We start from the raw sequence: 19,870 nt of genomic DNA, 5'->3' as shown, positions 1-19,870 counted from the left end.
TTAATCCCTTATCAGTCATACCATTTGTAAATATTTTCAGTAGGTTGTCTTTTTGTTTTGTAGATGGTTTCCTTTGCTGTGCAAAACCTTGGCACCTCTATTTTAAAAAGTGGAAATCAGTGGCAAAATAGAACCTTCCTCCTAAAAGAAATCAACTATTTATAGTTAACTTTAAAAAACAAAACTTTTGATTTCATAAAATGAAAGATAGCTATACTTGCAAAATGAACACTTGGCTATTTAAAACACAAGCCTGGGAATTTTTTCGTTTGTTTTAGATCTACTCAGCTAACAAACAAAGAAAAAAAATGGAAACCAGTTACCATCTTTTATGTGTATCTCTTTTCTGGTTTATGGACACTTTTAAAACCATCCATGCTGTGGCTCAAATGTAATGTAAACTAGGCTTTTCTCCTCTAGGGTCCAGGACAAGAACATTGGAAGAAACAGTCTGTCCCCCACCCCCACCCCCGCTGTTTATTTTTAAAAGATGTCATTTTTTGGATGGGCGAGTGGATGAGAGATACCCTTTCTGCTTGACTTCACTTTTTTTTCTTTTTTGGGCTGCGTTGGGTCTTTGTTGCTGAGCGGGGGCTACTCTTCATTGTGGTGCGTGGGCTTCTCACTGCGGTGGTTTCTCTTGTTGTGGAGCACGGGCTCTAGGCACACGGGCTTCAATATTTGTGGCACGCGGGCTTCGGTAGTTGTGGCACGCGGGCTTCAGTAGTTGTGGCACGCGGGCTTCAGTAGTTGTGGCTCGCAGGCTTCAGTAGTTGTGGCACACAGGCTTCAGCAGTTGGGGCACATGGGCTTAGTTGCTCCGTGGCATGTGGGATCTTCCCGGACCAGGGCTCGAATCCGTGTCCCCTGCATTGGCGGGCACATTCTTAACCAGTGTGCCACCAGGGAAGTCCTTCTGCTTGAGTTTAGAATGTCACCTCTCTCTGTAAATTTCATAAAGTTGGGAAATGGGGAAGGACCTGGAGAGAGTAGTCTGGTTCAGAACTTTGTCTTCACTCAAAGAAAAAAAAATCTTTTTCTTTTTAAGAGATTTTCCGTAGAAATCTGATGCAACCCACATGTTCCTGTAATAGCCCATTCTCGTTCCTTGTTCAGGGCGTGGGGAGCATTTTTAGTACGGCCCAGTTTGTCATGGGGAGCAGTAGACTCCTCTCATTGAGTTCTTCAGTGGACTGTGGGCTGAATTGTTCGTTCTGTTCTGTTTGGCGCAAATCAGAGTCTTTGCTAAGTGCCCATTCAATCAAGTTGAATATACTTTACCCAAGTCCCTCTGGTGAATACTTAATGAGAGAGAACTTTGGGTCTCTGCAGAGCTCCGTAATATCCTATCCTTTTATTCTTCCCCTTCTTGTATAAAAAACTGTAGTCATTGTAGGTGAAGACAGTAACTAGGGCATCCCTTAGTTTTTTGGGGGCTAAGTAGCACTTATTGAGTGCTTACTATGTGCTAGGTGCTGTCCTAAGCCGTGCCTGTGTATTAACTCTATTAATTTTTTTTTTTTTTGCGGTACGTGGGCCTCTCACTGCTGTGGCCTCTCCCGTTGTGGAGCACAGGCTCCGGACGCGCAGGCTCAGCGGCCATGGCTCACGGGCCCGGCCTCTCCGCGGCATGTGGGATCCTCCCGGACCGGGGCACGAACCCGCGTCCCCTGCATCGGCAGGCGGACTCTCAGCCGCTGCACCACCAGGGAAGTCCCTGTGTATTAACTCATTGTCTTCCGTCCCATGAGGCAGGTACTGACTGCATCATCCCCATTTTCCAGATCAAAGACTTGAGTCCCAGAGTGGTGCCGCGAAGGAGTGCAGCTGCAGTGTCCATGCCGTTGACGACTCTGCAGTGCTGCCTCTTAATTCTCATTTGTTGATCCTTTCCTCGAGCATCTGCAAGTGCTTTTCACACCTGAAGGTGTACATCATTCGCCTAGGGAATCTCGCTAACACGCAAGATTCTGATTTGGTGGGTCCTGGGTGGGCCCGGGATTCTGAATGTCTTACAGGCTCCGAGGTGAGGCTGGTGTTGCTGGTCCCTGGGGCCTGCTCGGAGCGGCCGGTGGTGGAGGATACAGCTGTGTAGCAGTGATGGAGTCCAGCGGTTGGAGGGGCCCTGGAAGAGTCTGTGGGTCAGTGCTCGGCGGGTGGCTTCTCATACCCGACCCTTTGATATTCTGATTTAGGAGGCCTGGGGTAGGGCTCAGACATCTGTATTTCTAAGAAGCTTCACCGGGGGCTTCGGATGCACAGCCAGGTTTGGGAACCCACACAGCTAGTCCGGCTCCCCAGCTGTGGTTTGAATCTCTGCCTCAGCACCTCTCCCTGTAGGTTGTGCAGAGACTGGTAGGTCCCGCTTTTAGAGGCAGCTCCCAGTGCCCTCCTGCCTTGTGGGGAACTAGGGTCTCCCTGGAGAGTGTATTAATTTCCTAGGGCCGCTGTGACAAAGTGCCACACACTGAGTGCTTTAAACAACAGAAATTTATCATGTCAGTTCTGGAGGCTACAAGGCTGGGTCCAAGGTGTTGGCAGAGCCGTGTTCCTGAAAGCTCCAGGTAGTATTTTGGCTTCTGTGCGTCTCTGTCCCTTTATCCGAATTTCCCCTTTTAATAAGGACATAGTCACGTTGGACTAGGGCCCACCCGAATGATCGCATCTCAACGTGATCATCTGCAAAGACACCATTTCCAAATCAGGTCACATTCACAGGTACTGGGGGTTAGGACTCGAGCATCTTTTCGGGGGACACAGTTGAACCCATAACAGGGAGGTAGGGTACATATAACAGGGGGATTAATAGATGCCAAATTAAAATAGCAGACATTGGCATTAATAGGGGAGAAATGAAATTGGGGCTCCATGCTAGTCAAGGGTTTGGATGGAAATGAACATCTCAGGGCTTCCCTGGTGGCACAGTGGTTGAGAGTCCGCCTGCCGATGCAGGGGACACGGGTTCGTGCCCCGGTCCGGGAGGATCCCACATGCCGTGGAGCGGCTGGGCCCGTGAGCCATGGCCGCTGAGCCCGCGCGTCCGGATCCTGTGCTCTGCAGTGAGAGGCCCGCGTACCGCAAATAAACAAACAAATGAACATCTCAGATGAGCACCGCTTGACGTTGGGGGGGGGGGGTACAGCAACCAGCCTTGCCAGTGGAGCTGTGGGCGGACACTCAGGGAGCGATGGTGTAACTTGATCCCCTCCAGGTGCCTCCAGCTCTTTCTGCCCAGCCTGTTACAGCTCTCCTTCCCCGACCACTTCAGGCCAAGCAGCTCATTGCCTTGTACGTGGTGCCACGCTGAGTGGGCACACTCATGGGTGATTTGCAGCCCCCGATGAGTTAATGACCTTGTGCCCAGCCGGCCGTAGGCTGGGCCACCTAGCGCTCTGAGGAACTAAATCAGGGCAGGCTGAATTGTTAGGCGGAGTGACTTGTTTGTTTCCTAACCAGAGAAGATCGATCCTATGAGGGTTATTGCTGCTGCATACAATTCGCCAGTTACTGGTTAGCAGAATCATTAGCTTTAGAAGTAAATGAAATCGACTTGGGATATTGTTAACATTTCCTATAAACATGCGGCCTTCCTCCTTATTCATTTAGTCTTCTGTTTCCAGGGGGAAATGGTGGATGACTCAGGGCCTGATGTCATACTTCGGGGCACAAGGGACTGGCTGCCAGATGCGGTGTGACGGTACTTTTCTTGGCTTCGGTAAAAGGCTTTGCCTGACTGCAGTGGTTCTCACACCTTAGCTCGTGAATCCCCTGGATTGCTGGGCCCACCCCCCAAGAGGGTGAGGGTTCAGGAGGTCTGGAACGGGGCCTGAGAATTTGCATTTGTAATGAGTTCCTGGGCTTTTGCTGAGGCTGGCCCGGGTCTCACAGTGACCCCACTTTGAGAACTGCTGCCTCCCCGAATACAACCCAGGCCCCTGGGAAGCTTTTTGGATTCAATGTGCCTAATCTTACTCCCAGAGAAAAGGAGTCTTATTTTTGGCTGCGTTGGGTCTTCGCTGCTGCGCGCGGGCTTTTCTCTAGTTGCGGCGAGCGGGGGCTACTCTTCGTTGTGGTGCGCGGGCTTCTCATTGTGGTGGCTTCTCTTGTTGCGGAGCATGGGCTCTAGGCGCACAGGCTTCGGTAGTTGTGGCACGCGGGCTCAGTAGTTGTGGCTCACAGGCTCTAGAGCGCAGGCTCAGTAGTTGTGGCATGCAGGCACAGTAGTTGTGGCGCACAGGCTTAGTTGCTCCGCAGCATGTGGGATCTTCCTGGACCAGGGCTCGAACCCGTGTCCCCTGCATTGGCAGGCGGATTCTTAACCACTGTGACACCAGGGAAGTCCTGAAAAGGAGTCTTGTGTTTGAGTTTTTAAGAACTGCTGGCCGAGCTGACTGTATAATTAGCAAGTAACATTGCAAATAACGTCCACTGAGGTCATTTAACGGTGATGGGCCTGGACATTTTCTAGCTTCCATCAGTTTGCCCCTAGGTCCTCATCAAAGTCCTGGTTTATGTTGGCCTTATCCAACATGAAACCACTTTCTTGGGGATCAGATTACATGTTAACTGCAGCCCTGTAAGGGCCATGAGAGTGTTTCTCGGTCCACAAACCCCATGTACCTAATATCTCTCTCCAAGCTCTCTTTCTCTTGGGATGGCAAAAGCTCAGTCCTTGTGAATTTAGAGTTTTTCCCCACCCTCCTCCCCACTCCCCAGCCTGGTACATCATTTCAGGGGCTGAGGACCACAGGCATATGATCTAGGTCCTCTCTGGCCCCCATGGTCATTGCTGAGTTATTCTGTGTTCCCTGGACCGGGGTCAGCAATGTTTTTTTCCTGTAAAGGGCCAGATGGTAAATATTTTCAGCTTTGTGGGCCATATGGTCCCTGTGGTGACTATTCAGTTCCACCACTGTAGTGTGAGAACAGCCCTAGGCAATACATAAATGAATGGGCATGGCTGGGTTTCAATAAAACTTTATTTACAAAAAATGGGCCGTGGGGTGGATTTGGCCCATATGCAGTACCAAGCGTCTTCAGGTGTCTAGGCTGCCTCTCTGCCTGTCGTGGGGTTGGGGGTGGCTGGGTTTGTTCTTCTGCTTTGTGGACCTCTCCAAGGCCTTTCTCCTCCATGGGGGAGGCATGGGTGCACAGGCTGGTTTTCGCTGTGCTCCCCAACCTGGATGGTGGAAACTTATTAGGCTTGCCCCCAGTTCCCCCATCTCAGCGTGGCTTTGATGCTCCCAGGATTATTCCACTATTCCAGGGCCACGTTGGGTCAAAAGAAAACGATGAGGCTGTCTCGAGTTCTCTGCCTGGACACTCGCAGCTGACCCCCTCTGGAGCGTGCTGCCTGCCCCCCCTCTGGAGCGTGCTGCCTGCCCCGAGCTCCACCCGGGAACGAGGGTCTGGAGATCTGCTCTTTGATTCCCAAATCCATCTGGGAGTTCGGGCCCAGCAGTGGGGGCAGGCCACAGGGCTCTTTTTTCTCAGTGACCTGCCACTTCTCAGCCTTCCCTATGTCATGTCTTCTTTCCCACTATTGGGAATCTTTACCGAGACGGGGTGGAGAGTACCCTGGCTCTTGTTTGAAAAAAATAAAACCGTATGCCCATGGCTCACCAGTCAAAAGGTACAGAAAGGATGCTCAGTGAAAAGTGAGTCTCTCTCTCACTCCCGTCTACCTGTTACCTATTTCATTTACCCAGAGGGCAAAGTGCCCTATGTCTCTCTTAGCACCCAAGTATAAATGTGTCGAAACTGCTTTACGCCCTGATTTCATCATCTCTTAGAGAAGGGTTCTATATCAGCACATCTAAATGAGCCATCTAGGTTTTTTGGGGTTTGGTCTTGTTTTTTTAACTACTGCATAGTATTCCATCAAATGGAGGCCCTGTAACTTTTAAAACCAGTCCCCTGTTGAGGGACATTTAGGCTGATTCATATGCTTTACTCTTATAAACAGTGGTGCAGTGACTATCCTGGTCCATTAAATAGACATTTTTCATTGTTGTTGAACTTGACTTAATGGAGTTGCTTGATTAACAGACGCTCTGTGTTTGTTACCTGTAACACTTTGAATACCAGCTGGTGAGATCCTGCCCTGTCTTCAGCTCCCCCAGAGTCAGTTGTTAAATGCAGCTATTTATGCCAGTTGTATTTGTTGCAATCATTTGATGTAACCAAATATTACACAGATTGATGAAATATGTGGGTGAAAAAGGAAAAGGAGTTTGGATGAAAGTTCAGTCAACCACTTTGAATAGATTTGCTAGTGTTGAATCGCCAAGCTTCTGTCAAATAAGGCATAGCAGAGACAGCTGTCAAAGACGGGGCAACGAATCAGAAAAATTGAGAACGCTTCTGTTTTCAGATTTCTTCCCACATCTTTAAGTCCTTACACCACTTTAAAGAAGCCAAATCTGAAGATTATAAATGAAATATTATGGGTATGGTTTTTGCAATGTAGATGAAGCCAGACTTGATCAGTTGACCTAGATGCACTGATATGGCTTCTGTGTTAACGTCGTAGGACGGGCAAGTTAACGCACATTTATTTGCTTGAAATTAAAATTATTTGGGGAAGGGAGATTCATCCCTTTGTCCACCATTAAAATTAACTAATGACCAGTTTATGTCACGTCAGAAGGGAGAATATCTACCGTGTACAGTTGGGTCCGTGTGTCATGTCTTTAGTAGAAATTCCTAAGAGTAGGATTTGTGAATTTTCCATTTTTATAGAAATTGCCCAGTTGCCCTCTGTAGAGCTTGTACCAATTCACACTGTTTGTTTTTTTTTTTCCGGTACGCTGGCCTCTCACTGTCATGGCCTCTCCCGTTGCGGAGCACAGGCTCCAGACGCACAGGTTCAGCGGCCATGGCTCACGGGCCCAGCCGCTCCGCGGCATGTGGGGTCTTCCCGGACCGGGGCACGAACCCGCGTCCCCTGCATCGGCAGGCGGACTCTCAAACACTGTGCCACCAGGGAAGCCCCCAATTCACACTTTAACCAGCAGTGTGTGAGAAGGACACCCTCAACACTGTGGGGTTTTAGCAAACTTTTGGATTTCTTTTCTTTTTTTATATCAATAGGGATAGACAGAATGTTATTTTGTGGAATCTTTTGGGCCATTCTCTTCTCATAAGTCAGCTTGGGCATCTTTCCATATGTTTCAAAGCCATTTATATTTCCCTTTCTGTGTATCGTCTGTACCTTTCTATTATTTTTCTATTGTGTTGTTGGTTTTGGAGTTGCTTTTATACTGAGGAAATTATCTGTCATATTATCACAGTTATTTTCTCAGCTTGTCACTTACAACTTCATGGTGCTTCTATGTAGATTTTCATTTAATTTGTACTTATTTGAACTTGACAATTTTTCTTGAGTCTTACTTAGTAAAGTCTTCCTCATTCCAAGATGATTCAAAATACTATTTTTTCTATGCCTTTGTTTCACAGTTAGTTTCTGTTGTAAATGGGATCTTTTCTTTCATAGTGTAGTCTATCTGGCTGTTGTTTTTGCGTAGGAAAATTATTGATTTTTCCAAACTATTTGTACTGAACTGCCAAAGTGAGTACTCTTATTGACAGTTACTGTTCTTTTTTGGTTTTTTTTTTTTTTTTTGCGGTATGTGGGCCTCTCACTGTTGCGGCCCCTCCCGTTGCGGAGCACAGGCTCTGGACGCGCAGGCTCAGCGGCCATGGCTCACGGGCCCAGCTGCTCCGCGGCATGTGGGATCTTCCCAGACCGGGGCACGAACCCGTGTCCCCCGCATCGGCAGGTGGACTCTCAACCACTGCGCCACCAGGGAAGCCCCACAGTTATTGTTCTTTAGATGATTCTCTGACTTATGTATATACAATAACATCTTTATCATTAATTTTGGTTTCCTTTTCTCCCCAATCTGAGTGATGGGGCTGCCTGACTGGGAACAGCAAAAACCCTACGGATACAATGAAATTCTGGAAAATAGCCCAAATAATTCAAAATATTTGGCACTGAAATTGGGGCAGATGTGAGGAAGTTCGTTAACACAAGACTTGTGTTTTTTTACAAAAAAAAAGGAGTAAGATTGGCTTTATATTTGAGCAGCTCTTATGGGAACTCTAATGTTTCTGTCGTCATGCTCTCTGGGGGTTTTATAGCTGTTTGGCCGTAAAGCCATCTCTCCTATGGGTTTATCTTTCATCATAAGTTGGGCCCTTTCAGCTCTAGCTTATGTTTCCTGCCTTGTTTAAGCAATAACTGAACCCAGCGCTGTTCCAGGCTTGGTGGAGAAAGGGAGGTCCATGTCCTCAAGAACTGTACAGACTCTTGGAGGAGACAAAAACCATGCCCTTTGGGACTTCCCTGGTGGTCCAGTGGTTAGGGCGCGGTGCTTCCACTGCCGGGGACCCAGGTTCAATCCCTGGTCAGGGAACTAAGTTCCCGCCAGCCACTTGGTGTGGCCAAGAAACAAATAAAACGAAACAAACAAACAAAACCCGTGCACTTAAAGGCAGGAGGGCAGTTCAGGATCTCAGACACAGCGGAGGGAGATGGGGTCGTGTGTATCACACAGAAGTGTGCTTATGTTTGGGCGTCTTCGTAAGAAGTATTTATTTATTTATTTATTTAGGCTGCGCTGGGTCTTAGTTGCGGCACGCGGGATCTTTTAGTTGCAGCATGTGGACTCCTAGTTACGGCATGCATGTGGGAATTGGTTCCCTGACCAGGGATCAGACCCAGGCCCCCTGCATCGGGATTGCGGAGTCTTACCCACTGCACCGCCAGGGATGTCCCTACAACTTCAAGTTTGACGATTTCAGAAGACTAGCTGTTTGGCAGATATTTGATTAGTGATTGGAAGCTAAGGAGGAGAAGAGAAGGTTTGGAGCATCTGCTGTGAAGAGTTAAGTCGTGAAGTTGGAGGCTGGATGTGGACTTGTCAAAATGTGTCCAGCCTCCATTGTAAAGTAAGCTTCTGTGACTCAGATCTCTCTGGATCCGTCGTTTTGTCCAAGATCAACCTACAGAATAGGCAGGGGCAGAGAGACGGGGTGCTCAGGGGAGCAGAGCAGAGAAAGTGTATGTTCACTGGATGCCCTTCACAGCCAGGCGTCCTGAGCCACACAATGCACAGGTGATTTTATTGAAACTTTAGAACCATAGGCAATATTTGCTCCATTTTATGGTTGGTGAAACCCAAACTTGGAGTAGTTAAGTAATGTACCCAAGGTTAAATGGCTAAAAAAAAAACAAAAACAAAAACAGTGAAGCTGTGCATTGGAGCCCGTTCTGTCTGACTTCCAAAGCTCTAATCCTGTGTTCCCTGTGTTCAGGACAGTGGGGATAATTTCGTGTTCACCTCGTAGGGCTGGCTTTGCAGAAGCTTGGATGAATGAGAGTCTAGCGTACCAGCAAAAGGAGCATTGCAGCTGCTGTTAAAGTGTCCTGGATGGGGAGGGAATCCATGGGGTGACCGTATGAACCACAGGGACAGGACCTAAAGGTGAAGGGACCTGGTGGCCTCCGGGCAGACTGTCCACGCAGTATGGAAATCTAGGCTTCAGTTTGTCTAACAGGTGGTCATGGTGCCCTCTGTTTTGGGACGATTCTATGAACCAGAAACCTATTATTTCGCAAAATGGTGTATTCTACTTTTGAACAATATTGAGTAAGGTAGTTCTTTTATTTTTCTCTTAAAACGAGACGAAGGAGTGAGACAAAGCAGAGGTGAGAAATGGATTCTAGAATCCTACCTGGCTTCAATGAATGGCTTTTTCTTATAAGGCAGGTGACCTAAAAACTCTGTGATGTTCCCTAGACATCAGGCTTGCCGTCAGAGAGCTCTTCAGAGTAAGTTAACAGCCCCAGGTTCCCAAATAGGGAAGCAGTCACTTGAGGGACAGAGGGCATTTTGCCGGCTGGGAAACATAGCTTAGGAAGTATCCATTGGAGACTTAAATGGCTTTTAGCAGACTCAGCAGAGCCTTTGCAGAGAAGAAACCAAGTGTGCAGAAGTATTTCAAATGCTAGCCAGACTAAAGCCTCCTTGAGCTGGAGTGAATATGTTTAAAGCAAGTAAATCAGCCATTTGATACGATTTTCTTTGGCTTATCCTGGGCTTGAGTATCAAAGGGGCAATGGCATAATCGCTTTTGGAGTCCCTGACTCTTTTGTTTGTTTGTTGAATTCTTGGTCTCCTTGGGCAAAAACTCACCAGATGGCAACTGGAATGGGAAAGTAAACCAAAAAGGGGTTGTTAGATGCCCAATGTAGGCAGAAAGTGGTTTGCTTGCTGAAGGTTCCTCTAGTGATGGCGGGCTCCTGAGATGGTGGGTCTCAGAGCTTCAGGGAGGTGACACTACAGAAGCCTGAGTCTAGGGCATTATTGTACTTGCAAGTCAAGGAGAGAGAGCCATGCTCCGTACCTCAAAGGCCAACCAGGAAGCCAGCTCAGCTAGAGTCTAAAAAGTCTTGGGATGGCTGTTGCTGGGAAACTCTGGGGATTCCTGGGTGGACCCTGCTCGGAGGGCTCCTGACCAAGCTGGTGACCTTCTCTTCTTTATGGTCTGTACACCTCCCTCTCCATCCCTTTTCCTGTTACCTCAAAGTTACTGTTGGAGCCATAAATACCATAGTCCTGGTATTTATGGCCTCTTGGGTGGTGGGAAGTGGCATGGGTGGTGATCGTGAGAGCAGAACTCTGGAGTCAGATCGCCTGGCTTTTATTTCCCAGCTCCTCCAGGATTTACCGTGTGTGTATCCTTAAGAAAGGTCATTCAGCTCTCCAAGTCTTAGTCTCCTCATTGGTAAAATGAGGACAAAAAAAATCACTTTTGCCCCGTAGGATCGTTTGAGAGAGTTAAATGAAAATATCCATGTAAAGCAATAATCTCAGTGCCTGACATTTCAGCTTATAATAACTATTACTATCTTAAGTGAGACTGTCTTAGCAAAAATAACTGCCTTCTTGTTTAAGGAAAACTCAAGAGCCTGAGGTTTTAGACTGGAGGATGACTCCACGGCAGGCACCTAACGAGGTCCAGGTCTTTCCTCCATCTTCACTTTGACTAGTATCACTCCCCCTTTAACATGAAAGTATGGACCCAAATGCCTGACCCTTCTTTGCTGAGATAGGCTGACGTTTTTAGAGGCTTTGTTACGATGGAGGGAGGATAACAAGGAAATGCAGAGTGCAGGTTCACTCCCAGGATCGTGGGACCTTCATCCTTTCACACGACAAGTGAGGCAGCTACAGTCCATCCCCAGAGGGTCGGCACAACCTCACAGGCGTTTTGCCTCCACCCTTTTCCTCACTTTCCACTTTTCTCTGTGTGGCGCCATCAAGGTCAAGGATGCCGAAGAGTGAGGCGCCCCCAGAGCACTTTCTCTGCCTGAAGATTCCCCTTCAGGTGCCAAGCCTCAGAGAATCTGGACTTTGTTTCATGGTAGAGCATGGCCTTCCCTTACGTCTGCATCCTTCCTCCTCCTTAACTACCAAAAGATGCTTGTGACCCTACAGTGGGAAGCGGCCACTGGCTCATTGACACCTCTTTCCTGATTTCTCCAGGTCTCCTCGGTAGCGTTTGCTGACTCTCTGCTCCAGGGTGGAGCACCTGTTCCCTCCAGGTGCCCTGGCTGGCGCTGGCTCTACTGCAGGGTTCTGGCTGCACTTTGGCTGGGAGTCTACTTAGGTGGGAGGAGCCGTGATTCAGCTGGACAGAAAAGGGGCTTTAGCTCCTAGCGTGTCTTCTGGCCGTGCATCTACTTAGGGGTGGAAACATTTTGACAAGTGGACTGTTCCCGTTCCCAGTTCCTCTGTACCCGCAAGGAAGGCAGTTGAGTTGAGTGACTGTTCTTCTGAGGGGTGTCCCCGGGCTCTTGGAGCTCTCCTGCTGGTGCGGTTTGTTGTTTACTCAGCTGTGTTGCCTGGTGGGTTCTTCAGGTCGGCTCTGTGGATGTTGACTCATGTTTCAGTGACTTGAGTGTTTCCCTTTGGTGAACCCTACTGCAGTGATCACTCCAAGGAAAGCCTGGGGCCTCCTTGCAGGCCCACCATGTTTTAGCTTTCCATTTCCTTCCAAGGTTTTGCAAGGAAACTAAGGAAGCAACCCAGTGGTGTGCATTGTGGATCCCACTCCATCTTCGCCAGGAAGCACTAATTCCACCTCTCAGAGCTGGGTGTAAGCATCACACCATTCAAGGTCGAGTGTCATTATTCCTTTGCTTTAGGAACTTATTGGGTGGCAGTAATGGGACAGCGAAAGAACAAGGACTACTGAAGTATTTTAGCCAGAAGTTCAGTAGGGCTCATCCCTGGTGCTCTAACCCTCATTTCTCACGTGCATTTAGGTATTTGTGAGTACAAGATGCTTCATCACAGTCGGTGCCTTCGTCTCAACTTGTGATGTGTATTTCCACGTCCTGTCAATGGAACTGTATTAGAAAGTAGTCTGGGAGATGTTAAAGCTGCTGGGTGAGGATTGTGAAAGGACTGTGTCTGCGATGCTCCAGTCTCATCTGAGACCTTCCCACTCAAGGTGTGGTCCATGACCTACACATCAGCATTACCTGGAGCTTGTTAGAAGTACAGAACCTGGAGCCCTGACCTTGTGCCACTGAATCAGAATCGGGGTGTAACAAGATCCCTGTGTGCTTTGGGTGCACCGGTTAAAGACCAAGACGTGCGACTCTAAAAGCTTTAGAGGGTTTAATCGAGATCTTCCAGGAGCAGTTATGCTGCTGTCACTCCCTATGCTTTGGGTGAGCTGTCAGTCATTCTGGAACTTCAGAGGAATAGGCTGGGGGTGGCCCAGGAAGGACGCTAGAAGTGGCAGGAAGGTGGGGAGGGTAGGTGTGTACGGGCTTTACGCAAAACTCCCCAAAAGGGTTGAGCTATCTGAGCCACGGTGTCTAAAGGAATGTGAGAAATTTAGGCCAGTTCAGTCCACTGTTAATACCCCAAAAGGCCCAGGGCCCATGAGTTGTGGGGCCGTGGCATTGGGAGTTTACACATGCTGGACATGCTTGGACTCGGGCAGGAGCTGGGTCTGATTCTGCTGGGTTTTCCCAGGACAGGCGGGATGCCTGCCAGCATCCTGGCACAGCTTCTGGTGGAGGGAGTTACAGATGCAGAGATGGATGTCACGATCCTAACAAACCAGGTTGGCTGGGGATAGAGCAGGGCTGCTGTCCCACCTGGACCACAGGTGTGCCAGTCAGTGGATCCGGGCCCGGGGGCAGAGGGCAGGTCACAGGAGGCTGGCGAGCGGCTCTGCCTCGGCGCGCCTCCCGCACCTTGGGTGGCAACAGCTCTGGTTTGAGAATCTGCCAGCCGCTTGGCCTGAGGTCTGTTTCCTGGCACGCCACCTGCTGTAGGCACGATTTGTTTAGGTCTGACGTTGTAGGTGGGATTGGGGGGGGAACCCCGTTGAATGGCCTCTTTGCAGTCAACTGAGTAGGGAGGACACAGATGGTTCCAGAATGATTTCCAGCATTGGATGTTTCCACGCCTTCCCAGTCTCCTTTCCTAGAATGTTCTGTCTTGCTGCTTCTCAAGTACCAGCTGGGGACAGATGGGGTTTTCCCTGACCCGACGTGCTCTCACATGGGGCCCACGCTCCTCTCCCTCAACACTCCCTTAGCGGATTATCGGTGCCACGGATTCGTCTTTATTTCTTAAGTTTCTGGCTCGATGGACTCCTCTTGGAAGGGGCTGGGGGCATCGCCGTATCCAGAGTCGGCCTGCAGTGAGAGCGTGTGATGAGAATAAAGACCTGTTGTTTCGTTTCATTCTCAACAGAGGAGTGCTATTGGCTCTTTTCTCGAAAGGTCTCTGGAATCCATTGCATCTCCACCGCTGACGTCCTAATCCATCATGGGCTCTTGCCTGGGATTCCCTCTGCAGGAGCCTCCCCGCAGGTCCCCCCCACCCGCCACTGGCACATACATCGCAGCATGCTGCCTCCCTGCTCAGAACCCTTTGACAGCTTTCCTTTGTACTTAGAACTAAGGAAAAGGTCAAGCCGTGGCCTCTGGCTTCTGCCTGGGTCACCTGGAGCTCGCCAAGCCCTGTCCCTCCTGTGGGGCTTTGTGCCCGCTGCTCCATGTCTGCTTGGGCTTTGAGCAGCTCTGCGCGCGGCTGCCTCAGTGCAAGTCTCTCCTCCTCCCCGACCTCCCGGTGACATGCGTGGTTCTCCCAGTTCATGCCCTTCCTACAACTTGTCACCATCCTTCACTCCCCAGTTTGTTTCTGTGGGTTTTGCTGCTTCTTCTGCTTTTTTTTTTTTTTTGCAGTTTGTGTTTTGCTTCTGTTTTTTTCTTAATTTAAAAACTTTAAAAAAATTTAATTGACGTGTAGTCGATTTACAATGTTGTGTTGATTTCTGGTCTACAGCAGTGTGCTTTGCTTCGTGACCAAGTGTCTCCCCAACCAGAATGTAGGCTCGTTGAGGACAGGAACTGTCAGACTTGGTCCCAGCTGGGTCGCCAGCACCCAGCACAGGGGGTGACATCGGTAAATGCTCAGGAAATATCTGCTGAGGGAAGGAAGGAAGGAAACCCCCAGGGGCAGGTAAGGTGAGTGCTATCCTAGGGTTTACAGATGGCGGCCCGGCCCGGAAGCTGGGGGCAGCCGGGTTCTCTGGCCTCCCTAGTTCTGCCTGCAGGCTGGCCCCCATGGCTCCCAACAGCCAGCTAGGAAGCCGATGATGATGGAGAACTTTGGGGACTGGTGCTGTGTCACCTTTTCCCTGGTGGTCCGGTGACTCACAGCTGGTTCTCATTCCCACAGCTATGTGGGTGAGAGGCCCCTGGGAACGGATGCTGATAGAGTCGATTTCCTGGGTACCTTCCACCTCCAAGGCAGCTGGCTCGCTGCTGGTGCTTTCCCAGCCGTCTCAGCCACTTTACTGCTTTGTTGAATGAAGGCATTTGTTTACTCTGGGAGCTGTTGCCCTTTGGATCTCACCACTAGTGCGACTCTCATCTCACCTCCCCACACTCATTGTTGCTGTGTGAGGGTTTCTGTTGAGCTCTTTTGTTTGTGGCTATTATACGGGGGGGCTGGCACCCTGTGGGGAGTCTCCACCTACCCTGCTGAGCCCCTCTCTCTGCAGCAGGGAGCTGCTCTTGGCTTCCTCCCATTCTCCGATGCTTCTGCAGGTGGTAAATCTAAATCTTGTTCCAGGGCCAGGGCCCGTTGTCCCACTGCCTCAGTGATGTACAGTATGAGCCTGGTCTGCGCGGACCAGGCCCCTGGGCCATACCGCTTTGCTCTGCCCTGCTGTGTTGGCTTCCTCTTGCTCTGTAACAAATTACCACGCACTGAGTGGCTTTCAACAGCACCCAGAGTTCTGCAGGTCAGAAGCCTGGGCTGGCGTGGCTGGGTCGTCTGCTGGGATCTCACAGGCTAAACTCAAGATGTTGGCTGGCGGCATCGTCGTCTGGAGCTTGGATGCCCTTCTGAGCTCCTTCCTGCTGGCAGAACTCAGCTGGGTTGTAGGAGTGGGGTCTCCGTTCCCTTGCTGGCTGTTAGCCCGGGGCCTCTCTCAGCCCCTCAAGGCCACCTACATTCCTTCTCGCGTGGCCATTCCCACCTTCAAGCCAGCAGTGGCGCAGCAATGCAATACCTGCGAAGCTCAATAAAGTGAGGGCTGCTTGTCTCCACTCACTCCTTCCTCCTTTCTGATGGAACCCCAGATTTGTTTGATCTAGTGATGTGCCAGCCACGAATCCTCAGTCTGGCAGCCTCCCTTGCGGCTAGACCCACGTGATAGGGTCGGCAGAGAAATCTTAAGGGACGGCTTTCCTTCTCATCTTCTCCTGACCCCTTCTCCTTCATGGACCAATGAGAAGCACCCGGGCATGCTGCACCATCACTGAGGGTGACAGGGCGGGGAGCCAGAAGGAGCATGGTTCCTCCTGGCAATGTTGGATCCACTGTACCCTGGCCTTCTTGCTGAGTGAGACAGATAAACCCTTTATGTGTCTGAGGCACTGCAGTAGGGTTTTATGTTTCTTCCAACCTAATCTTAACTAGTTATTTGAACTGACTTCTGTTCAAGGAAAAGAGAAATTCCATAATTTTTCTATTTTACCGTGAGCTCAAATTCCCTAAATAAAAAGGACAAGCAGAAGAAGGCCTGGAGGTATCCTTGGTGGGCACGAGGGCTCGACTGGAAGTCTCTGTGGTTGCTGCAGAGAAAAGAATCAGATTGAAGGAGCTGGTCATGGTGTCCAGCAACCCACAGCATCCCCTTCCTTCCTGCCCGACCTACCACAGAATTTGGTATTTATTTTTTTGAGTTCTGGACAAAGGAAAAAAAATGTCCAATGAGAGGTCTGTCCAAAACCTCACCCTGGCAGAGGCGGCCGGGGCAGGAGGCCAGGCAGCTGACTGTGATGCCCAAAGCGATTTCCACGGGTGGAACCATATTCTGTTTCTGAAGTCAGCTCCAGAGGGCCCAGCGCGGCTGTCTTTGGTTGATGCAGTCTGGGAAGGGAGCCCCACGGACCCCAGGAAATAATCTGTGTTTGGCAAATAGAGGAGAACAAACTTCGAAACAATGACCTTTCCTCTTTAAGCTTCTCTGAGGGCTGTAATGATGGAAAATAATTATTAAGTCTTGGTTGGCCCAGGGCCCCTGAATGGAAATGGGAGAGGGTATTGATTACCACAATGACTCTTTAAAGAGCTGGCTGTGTTTGCCCTCATGCCTCATACGCAGGCAGCTTCTTTTCTTCATCATACTTATTGGATTTTCGATGGCAACGCACACAGATACTGCTTTCTCTGGGTAAATATTAGGCTTATGATTGGACGGGGAGACCACAGAATGAATCTGTCAAACGGAAGGGTCGGGGTCGGGGTGGAGGGGAGCAATCTATAAGGTAATGGCCAAACCGGGGCGGCTCTGGGCCCTTTCCTCCACCTCCTTCTGCCCACTGGTTCTCACCGTCCACTTGCCTGTGGTGACAGCCCACGGTGGTTGGCACCCACGGCGTAAGGAGAAAGCAGTGGCTGATAATCATAAAATGTCTCTTTCTCTTCTGCTTGGGATACACTTTTATCCACTCGCTTAGGTCTGAGTGGTTGACAAACTATAGCGAGTCCATCTTTTCCCCTTCCTTGTGTTTCCACTGCTAAGACAGTCCCAGTAATAGTATTGCGTGTAATAACGAGGATGTTGATGATGATACAGCTAATATTAACTGAGGGCTTGTCGCGTGCGAGGCGTCCTGCTAAACTCGTATAAATGTCTTTATTCTCATTCTAGAAGGACACTCAAGTCCCCGCAGGTTGCAGGCAGAACTTGGATTTCTGTGTCCCTGAGTCGGATTTCAGCTCCTTTATGCAAACCACAGATGCTTTGTAGATAAAATCTTGTCTCCCCAAATGGCTTCATGGGAGGTCTGCAGCCCCTTCACTGTCTCTGGCTTCTCTTCTTTAGTTAAACAAACTGTGAACCCATTCAGGTGTTTTGTGCCCAGTTATCCTGGGGTGAGGAAGCCCATTCAGGGGGCCCTGGGCTCCTAACAGCTGTCCTCCTCCGGGGCGGGGTGGTCCGCCTTCTGGAGAGGGAAGAGCCTGACCCGCAGGTGCGGCCCTCACGCTCTGCTCTGGCCCAGGCTGGACTCGAGCTGTTTGGAACCACGGCCCATCTGCTCTCTGCTCCACTCAGAGCTCCTCGAAGAGCTCTTGATCACAAGGGCCGGTGGCGCTCTCACTCTCGTGATCTGTATGTTTGCTCTCCATCTGGATGGAAGACAGGAAAAAGCACGTTCTCAGTCGGGAGGGGTTTGGGAATAAAGGGCTGCGGTTTTCATTAAAGTCGGGGCATTGTGCCATTTCCTGTAGGAGGCACAGCTGAACAATCCACCTAGAACGTCTTTCTTTGCCAGCTGAGAAATAAACTGATTTTCAGAGATAGAGAGAAAATGAGAATGTGCGCGTGTGCTCAAGGGATGGTGAATACACACCTCGATCACCTCTATAAGCAGATTCTAGAGGTAACTGGCTACCAGAAATCTCACTTTAACTCAAGCTCTCAACCAATTCCCAAATCTGTCCTGAGAGGGGGCCCTAGAAGGCAAGCCAACACACCGTGTTTTATCGTCTCCCACCTCCCACCTCCCACCTCCCTCTTGGGGTAAAAGCAAGGATTGATCAAAAAGCACAGAATGTGAGCAAACAAAAGGTCTGGGTGATTCTGAGGCAGGACAGTCAGCCTCTCAGTTTTACCATCCAGCAGCGCAGGGCAGGTCCGGCCGACGGCCAGCCTGTGTCCCGCACCCTGGAGAGGTGGGCAGGGATGCTGAGTCCCAAGCATCCCGGCGAGGTGCAGTGGCGCGGGGAACACGGAGTAGAGCCCAGTGGGCTGGGCTCTGAGGATGCTGGGCCCCCTGAGGTGAGCTTGCCTGAGTCCTTTCAGGAGAAGTGAGTTTCCATTGGTTCTCTGCCTCGCTTTTGATGGGGAAGCTTCCCCTCCCCGCCTGGGGAGCTTAGAAGCCCTGCGTGACCCCAGGACTCATAGTCCTTTGACTCAGGCCTCCCTGGATTGCCGTTCTCTTAGCTAATCCCTCCGTCGCCTTTTTAATAGGCATAGAACAAGAGCCTTCTGGGGCAAATCCTGGTGTATTACAGCTGACTTAATTCTCATCAGCAAGTTTGCCCTCAGCGAGATGTCAAAGCTGGGTTTCTCATGTAGATATTAAGCTGATGGGGCTGTAGTATATTTTGTCTTATTAGTGGCTTCTCTTCCCCGCCTGTCTGGCAGTCCGACAGCACATATGCTCAGGATTTTCTTTGTTTCAGGCATGAAAGGGAAATCCTGTATTAGTGCAGTGTAGCTGGGACCAGAATGCGGTAGCTTCTGATGAATGGCTTGTCACCTGCACTAAGCTCCTGATTACCGGCCCAAGTTAATAGTACCGCAGGGCTTCCCTGGTGGCGCCGTGGTTGAGAGTCCGCCTGCCGGTGCAGGGGACGCGGGTTCGTGCCCCGGTCCGGGAAGATCCCACATGCCGCGGAGCGGCTGGGCCCGCGAGCCATGGCCGCTGGGCCTGCGCGTCCGGAGCCTGTGCTCCGCAACGGGAGAGGCCACGACAGTGAGATGCACGCGTACCGCAAAAAAATAGTGCTGCAAATGTAAAGGTGAGAAAGTTGGGTGGAAGGCGGGGCTCTGTGGACATCATGTGGCCCTCGGCTCCGCCCTCCCACCTGCACCCACAGGCCAGGTGTGGATCTGGGCGGAGGCAGGTGGGCTGCAGTAGGCATGTCTGAGGGGACCTGACAGCCCATTAGTCATTTTCCTCCGTGTGACCTTAAGCCCGGCCAGTGGCCCTTCAGTCTCTCATGTCCTTCCTTCCACACAATTGTCCTGGGCGGGGACAATAAGAAATGGGGGGAAAAGAGACAAAGAACAGCAAGCAGCCGGGTGGCAATGATGGGTTCAAACTGTTTCTTGCGCTGAGCCTTGGGCTCTCTGTATTTACCTGCACAGGGGCACCCGTCTAAATTCAGCAACACATGCCTTCCCTTCCCGCGGCCCCTGTAGCTCATGGGGTTGCTTGGGCAACAGCTAAGTTTCCAGATATGCATTTGCTTCTACTGCCAAATCCCAGTATTGCTTTCCGGTGCCCCCCAGAGAGCACATTAATCTTTTTTCCCCATCCCTGTGCCCGGGGCAAGCAGGAGGATGTTACAGGTTAGAGGAGGGATGAGGCCGCCAGGAGGGGGAGGGTGGGGGGGAGGGGGTCTGGATGATCTCAGTTGCCCTCGGGGAGGGCAACAGCAACAAACAGCTGCAGGTGGAAAAGAACCTGGCAGGCAGAGGAAAGCGCTCGCCTTAGGTGTATGCTCCAGGGACCAGGACACAGTTAACC

The 19,870-nt window shown here is 50.4% G+C and overlaps 1 protein-coding gene and 1 non-coding gene across 3 annotated transcripts in view; both read left to right on the top strand.

Annotated features, from left to right (window-relative positions):
* SLC39A11 (solute carrier family 39 member 11) overlaps positions 1-19,870 on the top strand; it is a 342,864-nt gene that overhangs the window by 70,232 nt on the left and 252,762 nt on the right. The gene's annotated exons all lie outside the window — the stretch shown is intronic.
* On the top strand, positions 8,348-8,420 carry TRNAG-UCC (transfer RNA glycine (anticodon UCC)). Its single transcript has one exon. It is a non-coding gene; the product is annotated as a tRNA-Gly (tRNA).

This window comes from Phocoena phocoena, chromosome 19, assembly GCF_963924675.1.
Source record: "Phocoena phocoena chromosome 19, mPhoPho1.1, whole genome shotgun sequence".
NCBI lineage: Eukaryota > Metazoa > Chordata > Mammalia > Artiodactyla > Phocoenidae > Phocoena > Phocoena phocoena.
Note: the sequence above shows the minus strand (reverse complement) of the source record. Positions and strands in the feature narration are given on the sequence as shown.